General features: G+C 43.4%; 1 pseudogene; it reads left to right on the top strand.

Moving 5' to 3' along the window:
- Window positions 1-2,131: 2,131 nt before the first annotated feature.
- On the top strand, window positions 2,132-3,802 carry LOC142916591 (uncharacterized; annotated as a pseudogene).
- The last annotated feature ends 8,025 nt before the right edge of the window (window positions 3,803-11,827 follow it).

Here is an 11,827-nt window from a genome sequence, read left to right as displayed (position 1 = left end):
AAAGTCACGTAGGTGAAAATAAAATAACAAAAGAAATAACAAAAGAAACGTCGTGATTTTTTTGTTATTTTATTTTTACCTACGTGACTTTACCCAATAGAACCAAAGAGTATGGATCCTAGCAGTCACGAAAGCTTTAAATCTAGAATTGATAACCTCTATGGGGAGGGTTTTCACCTATCTGTTAGAGCTTTTAACAGACAACGGGACAAGAAGTCGCAACTCATCGAGACGCTGACCTTCCTCAAAAGATGCCGCGATCACAAGCTTAAAGGTCGTGATCTAAGCGTGGCTTCTCCCACTCCAGCGCTGTCCTCCAGACAGTCTCATCCCTTCACCTGATGAAGGCCGCTTGTGTTCTGGCCGAAACGTCGTGATTTTTTGTCATTTTATTTTCACCTACGTGACTTTACCCAATTGAACCAAAGAGCATAGTGCCAATCCTTATTTGGGCAAAGCTACGCCCAGTGACTGGCGGTTCATTAACATAATGTGTTCGTTAAAGCCGTCGCGAGTTTATTGCGACGGGTTCATTGCCCACGACATATGGGACGAGTAACATTAACATAATTTATTTATTCTCTAATTTATTTAGCTACGGAGCCGCTCATTGTGGGAGGAGCGTGTCTCGTACTCCGGATGTGACGTCACGCCCCTGCTGCCGCGTGACGTCACTAGGTAACAGGAAGCTATCGCTTCCTGCACTGAAATCCGAGGTGAGAAATTCTGATTGCGATTGTGGTGGTGGTTGTTGTTGTTGTTTACCGAGGTAGAGCCTCGCTCTCTCTCGTAGGGATGTCAGTTGAGTAGCAGCGAGCATGGGAATCTATGTCCAGGTTGGAACTTTACAACGCGGGGCCTAGCCACGCGGGGCCTTGCCTCCTGCCCTCGCCTGATTGCGTTCACTTTAATTATCTCGCTTAAGTTTAATTTGTCTTCACCCGGCTCGCCACTTTGTAACTTTGTTTTATTGTCAATATTCACGCAGTTTTTATTTTCTTTTGTTAGCAGGCCAAGCCCGCTTGAGCTGCTATACCGCTCTTGTTATCAGAAGCGACCTGCCCACAACAACACAAGGTGAGGCTTTGTCAACGTGTGTGAATGTTTTGACTTAAAACTTTGGTGACTGCAGGAATTAATATTCTTGGTTCTTTCGGTAAAGTCACGTAGATAGAAAATAAAATAACATAATAAATTAAAAGAAAAATAAATAAATTGAAAATAAAGCAAAACACCCACGAGGTTTCGATCGCAACACAAGTGGTCTTTATCTTATTGAATTTAATCTGTTATTATTATTTTCTATCTACGTGACTTTACTGAAAGAACCAACAATACGTGTGTCAATGTATCTATCGGTCAAAGACGCTAAGCGCGTGCCGCTGTTGACTCTGAATGTGTGGAGGGGAACACCTTTACCACGGGGAGAGAGAGACAGAGACACGGATAGCCTCGGCTATGTTGATTGATCCTCGATTCATTACTTGGTGAAGTGAGGAAGAATTAATGCTGAGCAGATGAAGGTGGCCAGGCATGGTGCTGGTCACACCACCACCTGTTTACTCATGGCAGTGTGTGACAGTGTCAAGTTTGTGTTTGCAGTAAAGTCTATTAACTCTATTGAACACGGAGGTTTTATCAAAACAATAGTTTATTTTTGTTTTCCTCTGTAACTCTTTATAAGAATGGAAACAGGAGGTGAACACAGCACACACATGCAGCTGAAGTCGGAACTGTTCATCCCCAGCATTCAAGGACATATGAGCCTGAATTCACACCTGAGTTGCAATTGAACGTTAATTAATGCATTTCTGCACAACAGAAATAGTATTGTTTTCAACACCCTTTGCTATGTCAGCCGAATTTAGCTTTCATAAATATTCCTTTGTAGTCAGACAGCCGAAATTGTGTGCTCGGAGTTTTGGGTTAACATTCATTTTGCAGATATGAGGGCTTCCAGGCATATTTATGACATTTCCCCTCTCGTGATGAATTTGGGAAACGTGTTCACTACATCATGAATATAGTAATAAGTATAGACGTGTAAGTCACTGTGTATATATGCATTCCTCTGTGCCTCGAAACTGACTTGTAAACGGCGTGGATATTCTTATTTTCTGTCTGCAGCTGAGGCTTCCTCTGACGCTTCCTATGCAGAATTGGTTTCATGGAGCAAAGGCAGCAGCTCGGTACGACAAGTCAACAATGCGACCAGCGTGCATACAGCACGGACCGGACTGGAAACTTAACACGGCACCAGAGAACTCACACAGGAGAGAAACCCTTCAAATGTACTGTGTGTGGGAAGGCATTTTCACGGTCATCTGTTTTTAAAGAACACCAGAGAACACACACAGGAGAGAAACCCTTCAAGTGCAGTGTGTGTGGGAAGGCGTTTGCACGTTCATCTGCTCTTGTAACACACCAGAGAACACACACAGGAGTGAAACCCTTCAAGTGAACTGTGTGTGGGAAGGCATTTTCACAGTCCCCACATCTTCAAGTACACCAGAGAATACACACAGGAGAGAAACCCTTTAAGGGCACTGTGTCTGGGAAGGTATTTGCATAGCCATCAGTTCTTCAGACCCTCCAGAGAACACACACAGGAGAGAAACCCTTCAAGTGCACTGTGTGTGGGAAGGCATTTGCACATTCATCAAATCTGCAAAAACACCAGAGAACACACACGGGAGAGAAACCCTTCAAGTGCGCTGTGTGTGGGAAGGCGTTTGCACGTTCATCTGCTCTTGTAATACACCAGAGAACACACACGGGATTGAAACCCTTCAGGTGCAGTGTGTGTGGGAAGGCGTTTGCACATTCATCTACTCTTGTAGAACACCAGAGAACACACACGGGAGAGAAACCCTTCAAGTGCAGTGTGTGTGGGAAGGCGTTTCCACGTTCATCTGCTCTTGTAATACACCAGAGAACACACACGGGAGAGAAACCCTTCAAGTGCAGTGTGTGTGGGAAGGCGTTTCCATGTTCATCTGCTCTTGTAACACACCAGAGAACACACACGGGAGTGAAACCCTTCAGGTGCACGATGTGTGGGAAGGCGTTTACACATTCATCAAATCTGCAAAGACACCAGAGAACACACACGGGAGAGAAACCCTTCAGGTGCATTTTGTGCGGGATGATGTTTGCACAGTCATCACATCTTAAAGTACACCAGAGAACACACACGGGAGAGAAACCCTTCAAGTGCAGTGTGTGTGGAAAGGCGTTTGCACAGTCATCTCCTCTTGTAACACACCAGAGAACACACACAGGAGAGAAACCCTTGAGGTACACTCTGTGTGGGATGATGTTTGCACAGTCATCACATCTTAAAGTACACCAGAGAACTCACACGGGAGAGAAACCCTTCAGGTGCACTCTGCAGGAAGGTGTTTGCACATTCATAAAATCTTCAAGTACACCAGAAAACACAGAAGCATCAGAAGATCCACAAGTAGTGGAGTCTGAAATCAGCTTGTGAAAGTCAAAGTGCCACCATATGCCCATCCCTCATGAGACACGAACCGGAAGAAAATCCCAGCTTGGACACTTTTAAAGGTATCGAGGTGAAATATGAAGAGGTGATGGTGAAGAGGGAAGAAGTGATGGTGAAGAGGGAAGAAGTGAAGGTGAAATGTGAAGATGAAGATTCAACTCCAAAATTGGACCTTCACATCGATGGAGGGAACGTGAAGCAGGAGGAGAATTCTGACTGAGGCAGAGCGAGGCAACTCCCAGCAGTTTGTGGAAGTGGAGGTGTGGGTGGACTTGCTCCTAGACAATACAAAGTCAAGTGGAGACCCGGTAGATGTGTAAGCCAGAGACGATGTCGCTACAATAGATACACCTTTGTCACAGGCCTTTAATGACAAGAATGTGAAGTTGAACACTCAATTCCTAGGTTCAACCTGCAGAGTAAGAGCGGCCAGTCTTTGTGGACCTGTGGGTTGGGTAGATCTCTAACCAGGAGCGAGAGACAATAAGCTCCCAAGCATTCACTATGTTATAATAATTGCATTTACTCGGCGCTTGCTTAACCGCCTCGGCATCTCCGAGTTTTGTGTCGTACCTCGTCTGAAACAATCGAAGAGCATCCCCAAGTAGCAGCTACCCCTGTGTGGCACAGGGTGGTGGCCCTGCACCAGCCTGCATGTGGACAAGAGCCTGTCAGTAGGGGGCGATGATTGATGCGTCATCTCAGTTGTGTAGTTTGTAGGCAATCTTGATTCGAAGCTTTCGTGACTGCAGGAATCCACACTCTTGAGTTCTTTCGGTAAAGTCACCACGTGGGTAGAAACATAACAGATCACGGCGTTTAGATCACAACACAAGCAATCGTCATCAGGTGGGACAACCACAGCAAGAGAAACTGCTGAAGTAGTAGGCGCCTACTCCAGCAGTTTCTTATTGCTGCTGTGCTTGTCCCACCTGATGACGATTGCTTGTTGCCATCGAAACGCCGTGATCTATTTGTAGTGTAATGTTTAGAATTTGCTACATTTTGACCCAGACGCCAGCATGCAACGGCCTACTCGTTTTGAAAAGACGCAACAATAGTACGTTGTACATACACTGTTAAGTAGACAGTGCGTATTTGTAAAATAGCTTATTGTTAATACGATGTAACGTGATGCAGTCAATTTCGCTGCAGTAATGCAATGTTCTTAATATGCCCGTCAATAATTTAGAATTAATACTTGTCTGACTGTGCGCGTGCATGGAACATTTTTTCTGTGAGGGTCAAACATTGATTAAGTGATGTTAGGACAAAGTGTGTGTGTGTGTTTTGGAAGTAACCTGTACAGAGAACTCAGGTGAGACCCGTTGTTCTTGTGATACAGGTCAAAGGCTGTTTTTGTGTTTCACGAAGCGTCTGCCTCTGGAGCAACTCGTCTTTGAAATAGGGAGCACGCTCGGATCATTCATCAGTTACAAGGCATACCACTTAAAAGTTACACGTATAGGAGGAGGTACATTCTCTACAACACGAATTGTAGTTTTGTCTTACGTGTTGACGTAGATTTTGTCTAACTGGGACTAGAAATGCACCTTGCTAATTCACGTCTGGATGTTCATACCTATCGGTTGAAGCAAACCCCACTGCTGTTGTTGAGACGCTGTGCACCAATAATGGTCCAACACATTGACGGCCTTCAGGCCAGGAAAGTCACAACATTTGCACATGAAGGACGCATTCACGCAAGTACCCCATGCTCCGTTTTGAAGTTTTAAAATGAAACATCTTTGAATTGTGTTGTGTTTTGAATTAGATGATTTTATTTCTTTATTAAAAGCTTGTATCAAATTACATGTGGAAGACTTCATTGAAAACGACATTTCGTTTGAATTTTCTCTCGTTGTTAAGTAGATGGCCTTGCCGGGGGTTTGGTTCGATGCGGACTTTCACCTGTTTGGGATTGCGGGATCGAGATAAGGCGACATCGAGCTGCTGGCCGTGCGAGAAGACCGCCGTCTGCAGATCGATTCCAACGTAATCGAACGTCTGTCCCTGCGCCTCCGTCGTCCATGCAGGGTGTGCGTAGGTTTGCAGCGCCCCCTGCATGAAAACAACGGAAAGTGCAGCGCTCATCACAGATAGATAAAGTTGTGCGCTTATATTTAAAATGTTATTCTTTTATAAGGTGATGTTGAAATCGAAAAGTGTTTGGCCAGGTCATGATTTCAATCAGATTGATTCATTTATTATGAACCACATCTGAGCTTTTGTGGTCCTGTTGAGCTAAAGTTAGAAAAAGTCCGTGACTATAACTTCGCTCAATATTGTAAACGTGTTTCTATTATTCAGTTATTGTTTAATACAAACTACTTCAGATAATGGGTTTCATGAGGTACTTGAATGGCACGTTCGTTGTTCCGGTGTTTAATGGCTTGGACGTCATGGCAAATGGCTTCCATCGATGTGGAAGTCAATGGTGGATGATAATTTGACATTTCGGTGTTGATTTAGAGTAGATTGTTCAACTGTTGAATACCGGGTGGTGAAATGCTTTGCCGAGTACCTGAACTGTTTGACCAAGTGAATTCATGAAGAGTTCGATACGAGTTTAAGCGTCAATATTCTTGCGGAACAACAAAGGTCGGATATTTTAAAGATTCCTGATCGTACGTTTATTGCGACAATGTTCACAGGGAACACGTGTGGAGGAGAGTTCCGGGTGAAGTCTCCCCTTACCTGGCAACCATGGTGGTTGTCCGCTGATCACTCTCGCTCTGTCACAGCTATGAGCTGTAAGGACGGGACGCTCCACCCTGGCGCTGTTTTAATTCACAGCACCAAGAGTGGAGAGCCTCATCCCTATAGTGCCCTCCTGTTGTGCCGCATCATTTACCGCGTAACGAGGCAATGTTTTCATGAGCAGTGCGTTCCACTACACACCCACACGAGCAAACCATGTGCAACAGTGTGCGTACATACAGACACGAACAAACACGCGGGTGCACATACACACACGAGCGCTTACTTGCAGACACGGAGATGCACGCACGAGTGTTGTCACCACCTGGCTAGCTACACTAGTCACGTGATAACTAGTATACTAAACTATACACTACACTATACACTGCACTATATACTACACTTCTATACACTACACTATACACTACACTACTATACACTACACTATACTAAACACTATTATACACTACACTATACACTTATACACTACAATATGCACTACTTTACACTACACTATACACTACACTATACACTACACTATACACTATTATACACTACACTATACACTTATACACTACACTATACACTACTATACACTACACTACTATACAATACACTATTATACACTACACTATACACTACTATACACTACACTACTATACAATACACTATTATACACTACACTATACACTTATACACTACAATATACACTACCATACACTACACTATACACTACACACTACTATACACTACACTATACACTACACTATACACTACACTATACACTACACACTACACTATACACTACTATACACTACACTATACACTACTTTACAATACACTATTATACACTACACTATACACTACACTACTATACACTACTATACACTACACTATACACTAGTATACACTACTATACACTACAATATACACTACTATACACTACTACACACTACACTATACACTACACTATACACTACACTGCTATACACTACACTACACACTATACACTACACTACTATACACTACACTACTACACTACACTGTACACTACTACACACTAGTGCTGCACTAGTCCCCAAACTGCAAAGACAAAGGCTCCCCAATGTAGACTGACGCACCCACAGACCCACACATGGACCCACAGACTCGCACAGAAACCCACAGACTCATCGACTCCCACTGGGCGTGCGCTGTTAGCGAGCACCGGTGAGGGTCGCGATGGAACAACACCAGGGGCTGGTGTGGACAGAACCACGGCTGGCCGCTCGTCTCTCAAATTCTGATGTTAGCACCCCCACCCACCTCACCACCTCCTTAATTATGGCTGAGTCCACCTAAGTGACGCTCAGGACTGCTTCAGGTAAGGGGCCGACCTTAAATGACGTCACGCGATTTTAGAGGATTTTTGACCCCCCCCCCCATCACACGACGTCACAAAGCTCTGCCCCACACCCCCCCAAAAAATAAAACATGCTTCAAATCGCTTTAAACTATTGTCATTGTAGGGCGTTGTTAATGTGGCGCTGCACTCTGATGTAGGTAAAAAACATTACAAAGTCTAATTAAGTAGAACGTGTTTATATTTATTTAAAGTTGCGCAATTTGATGTGACGTCACTTTTCTAAAACCCCCCCCCTTGTCACACATCATCACAAACGTTTGACCCCGCCCCCCCCCCTCTAGGTGCGTGACGTCATTCACGGACGGCCCCTAATTGTCGCTGGTATTGGCCGTGAGCGAGAATGGCGCAGCGCCGCTAACCGCTACGCCGTGATGGTGCCCTTACCTGCATGAACGGAGACGCGGTCAGACGATGGGTGAGCAGCTGGTAAGGGCAGGACGAATGATCTCGGACGTACCTCCTGACGTGGAAGGCGAGGGAGGTCGGAGCGCGCGTGTGAAGAGAGACGACAAGGGGCGGGAGGAGAGGGGGGCGATCGGACGGAGCGGAAGCAGGAGGACGAGGGCAGGGGAGACAGCAGAGCCGTGGAGGAGTCTGGGCGCGCTTGATGGTGAAAGTTGATGTGGACGCACGATGCAGAAGAGGAGAAAATGTTCATGCTCGGCGCCACACACAGCCAGACGTAGCTCACCTCATCCATCTTGCTGACGATGTGAAGGACGACTAGACTCTGATTGTCTTGTAGCTCTGTGGAAAGGAGAGGTGTCAGGTACCACTAGTCAGTATACCTGCTGTAATCATAGCAGGTACCACCACAGCAATATGCACTGCTGTTATCATAGCATAAAAAAATATAACGATACTATCATAGAAGGTTAACTAAACGAGCATACATTTTTAACTAATTTAGGATAAACATTAAACTTAATGAGTATGGATAAATATACTGCATTAGCATACAGATTAAAATTAATTAGCATACCAAAATTAGCATATGACAACCGTTGACCAATCGCTGCGCACCATCGCCGGAGACGCTCCCAGGTTTGCCTCTCGACCAATCGGATCGGTGCCCCCCCCCCCCGTCCCCACTTTGGCACGCGGCGACCAATCAGATCGCGGGAGGACGCTACCATTTTTAATGCGCAGCACGCTGAACGTTGCGCGCCCATGTGCGTGTGAGTGTTTAGTTTTGTTTAATTATTTTAATCTTCAAAGTTCGCGAGTGTCAAGGTAAGCTACGTTGACTTTATTTTTTAAAGTATTTTCTCAAGAGAACCGTTGTTGCTGCTGCTGCTGTTGTGAAAGGCCCGGTACACCCTGAGGCCTTGCCTAGACTAGGACAGCCTTGATGTCACGTGGGTCCACACTCTTTGTTTCTTTCGGTAAAGTCACGGAGGTAGAAAATAAAATGTATTCATTATTTAATTTAATTAAGGTTTATTTTATACCTACGTTAAATTTAATTTAAATTTTTTATTAAGTTGATTGAAACTTATTTTATACCTACGTATTTTTTTATGAATGAACATTTTTTATAATTTTAATTAAATTTATTTTATGTTATACCTACGTTAAATTTAATTTAATTTTGTAATAAATTAAATTTTATTTAAATTTATTTTATTTCATACCTACGTAAAATTAAATTGAAATTTTTAATAAATTTAATTTATTTAAGTTAATTTTATTTTATAACTACGTTAAATTAAATTTTTAATAAATTAAATGTATTTTATTTAAATTACATTTATTTTATTTAATACCTACGTTTAATTTAATTTTTTAAATGAATTACATCATTTTATTTAAATTAATTTTATTTGATACCTACGTTAAATTAAATTTTTAATAAATTAAATTATTTTATTTAATACTTTTTAAATAAATTAATTACATTTATTTTATTTAAATTACATTTATTTTATACCTACGTTAAATTAAATTAAATGTTTTAATCAAATTTATTTTACATGTACAGTCATTTTAACTGCTCTGACCGCTACAAGCTAAGTGCGGCCTGGAAGCGTATTATTAAGTAATACATTTTACAATTACAATTCCTTATAGAGGAACCCCCTACTAATGAACTGACTACGTATCTAGATAATTAAAAGACCGCACGCAGATATCGCAAAAGCGGACCCCGTGGTCAATGATATAATTTGATGTACGTACACCAGTTGCTGTACGTACATCATTAAAATTACACCGATTGCAATACGTCACAAAAGACGACACAATTTTTATTTTACCCCCGGGTCTGATCGCGTTAACTGTGCAGGTGGTGGGGGTCGAGAGGTGACTTGCACGTGTGTGCAGCTTGTTGAATATTGACGTGCGATGACTTGTGGAGAGGAAGAATGATGATGGCGATGCAAGTCTTGAAGTCTGACGCCGTCCACCGAGTCGTGTAGCCTACCGCGTGCAACTTTGGGGATTGCGTAATGTCATTTTAGTTTCCTCTGTGGAACTTTTTATTTTGTTGATTCTAGCGATGTAACTAACGTAGGGCGGGCTTGGGAGCGGCGTTGACGATGTGTTTTGGCGTTGCACCAACCGAGCACCTTTGCATTCAGAAGTTGGAGGTGCTTTGATTGTTACAGCGAGAGGTGGAATCATCACCGCCATGGGTTTAAGTGGGCACGGAGCCCGTCAAGGGAATGGGTAGGTAGAGGAATGGAGTTGGAGAGTATACACAACTTGCATTTCTAGTCATTTCAACAATTTATGGGCATGCGCATCATTGATGAGCAAAACAAAATCGCAATTTAATCGTGAATCTATTGTCATAAATGAGTCTGAAATATCAAGTCATGCTCAAAACCGCATTCCTATTATAAAAAAATAATTGAACCCCCATTCATGATGACAATTCCAATATGGTCATTATGATGCTCAGAATTACACTTATATTCTCAGAATCATGAACATTTATTAAAACAGCAGTGTGCTCAAAATGCAAATTTACCAATTTCAACATGTACACAATCAATTCCAAGATTCTAATCAAAGTAAGTCCTATGTATCTTGGTGTTTTCATGCTTATCCATTATTGCGCACCCCCCAAAAAAATATACAAAAGTGTATTTTTATGTTTGCATGGTGTACAGTCTGGAAATTACCCACATGGCAAATTTCAAGCTTGGTGCGTGTCGGGAAGTACGCTAAACGTTTTGAACAGACACACACATTCACAACTTTGCCTTTGATATATATGGAGATTAGTAATAAATTGTTAATTTAACTACTTTCATGTTTACGGATTGGAACTACGAATAGCACTGGCTCACCACGGGGCTTATCGCGTGGTATCTGGGCACTTTATTTGAAACGTAAACCCCACAGTGTGTGAGTACAATTCCTCGCAAGTTGCGTCCACAGACACAGACAGACAATGACGTTTCTAGGTAAGAGTAAGAAATGAATCTACGTGTCGAGGAGAGACGAGAGAGCCAAGAGGTCACCTCGGGAGATGGGGCGGCGCGTCAACCTTAGTCACGTGACTGAAGGAGTGAGGGCGTGCCGTGCGTGTGTGTGTACCGTGTGTGTGTACTGTGCGCGTGTGTGTGTACTGTGCGTGTGTACTGTGCGTGTGTGTGTACCGCGTGTGTGTGTGTGTACCGTGCGTGTGTGTGTGTGTACCGTGCGTGTGTGTGTGTATTGTGTGTGTGTACCATGTGTGTGTACACTGTGTGTGTGTGTGTACACTGTGTGTGTGTAACGTGTGTGGCGGTAGTCTAGCGGTTAGTGCGCTGCTCTACAAACATAACGACCCGAGTTTGATTCCCGCTCACAGCCAACACCCAGTGACGATTCTTTAGGATATGTTTTTCAAACGAACGGTTGTTTGGGTTGCGTTGTGTTCATTAAAGTTACTTGCAATTCAAATACAGGTGTGTTGTTGGTGGTTGTGATGCCAGACGATAACATTGTGAGGAGCAATGCCTGAATCCTTACCCTTGGGGTTCCTCTAGAAATGGCAAAATGTCACTGAGAGTGGCCACATGGAGGAGAGGCTGCTACTCTGTACAGAGCTGGACCGGTACCGCCTGGATCTCTGTGGCATTCAGGAGATCCAGTGGACCGGCTCTGACTCCAATCATCATGAGGGGTGCAGAGTCATCCACTCGGGGCAGGAGACTGCCAAACAACAAGGAGTGGCTCTTATTCTGAAAAAAAGAATGAAGGCGGCATGGGAAGGTGGCGGCGAGGTG

The sequence above is a fragment of the Petromyzon marinus genome, unplaced genomic scaffold, assembly GCF_048934315.1.
Source record: "Petromyzon marinus isolate PM22_M1 ecotype Great Lakes invasive population unplaced genomic scaffold, UKy_Petmar_22M1.pri1.0 PM_G_Scaffold_4, whole genome shotgun sequence".
Classification (NCBI taxonomy): Eukaryota; Metazoa; Chordata; class Hyperoartia; order Petromyzontiformes; family Petromyzontidae; genus Petromyzon; species Petromyzon marinus.
Note: the sequence above shows the minus strand (reverse complement) of the source record. Positions and strands in the feature narration are given on the sequence as shown.